This window comes from Gekko japonicus, unplaced genomic scaffold, assembly GCF_001447785.1.
Source record: "Gekko japonicus isolate JY-2015 unplaced genomic scaffold, Gekko_japonicus_V1.1 scaffold1476, whole genome shotgun sequence".
Lineage (NCBI taxonomy): Eukaryota > Metazoa > Chordata > Lepidosauria > Squamata > Gekkonidae > Gekko > Gekko japonicus.
The window spans coordinates 50,627-51,312 of record NW_015174319.1 but is presented as its reverse complement, the minus strand read 5'-3'; the positions used below and the strand labels follow the sequence as shown (position 1 = coordinate 51,312).

General features: G+C 51.2%; 1 non-coding gene across 1 annotated transcript; it reads left to right on the top strand.

The window, feature by feature from the left end:
- Positions 1-357: 357 nt before the first annotated feature.
- On the top strand, positions 358-429 carry TRNAG-GCC. The gene has a single exon. It is a non-coding gene; the product is annotated as a tRNA-Gly (tRNA).
- The last annotated feature ends 257 nt before the right edge of the window (positions 430-686 follow it).

The window sequence follows — 686 nt, the reverse complement described above, 5'->3', positions numbered from 1 at the left end:
TGTTGGATCAGGCCAGTGGCCCATCCAGTCCAACACTCTGTGTCACACAGTGACCAAAAATACCAGGTGCCATCAGGAGGTCCAGCAGTGGGGCCAGGACACTAGAAGCCCTCCCACTGTCCCCCCCCAAGCACCAAAAATACAGAGCATCCCTTGCCCCAGCCTGAGAGTTCCTATCTATACCTTTTTGCCAATAGCCACTGATGGACCTCTGGTTTGGTAATGATCAAGGGGAAAGTATGGTTTATCTGGATGATGTTTCTTTTGCGTATAGCACAATCAGCAAACAGGGGTGTTTTTTAGAGTTATCAGTGGTCTGATTCAGTATAAGGCAGCTTCATGTGCTCATATTGGGGAGGGGCTGTGGCTCAGTGGAAGAGCGTCTGCTTGCCATGCAGAAGGTCCCAGGTTCAATCCCCGGCATCTCTATTTTAAAGGACTAGGAGTTGGTGAGGAGAAAGCCCTCTGCCTGAGACCCTGGAGAGGTGTTGCCGGTCTGATTCAATATAAAGCAGCTTCCTGTGTGAGTGAATGGCTGGTTACTTGGGGGTGATAAAACACCTCGAGCAGTTGTGAGTCTCCAAGACCACCACGTGTGGGGACCTTGCTGTCGGGTTGTGGGCACAGCTCTTTCTCCACCTTGGAGCTTCTCTCAGAGAATGAAACCAGGATGCGCCAGGCAAATG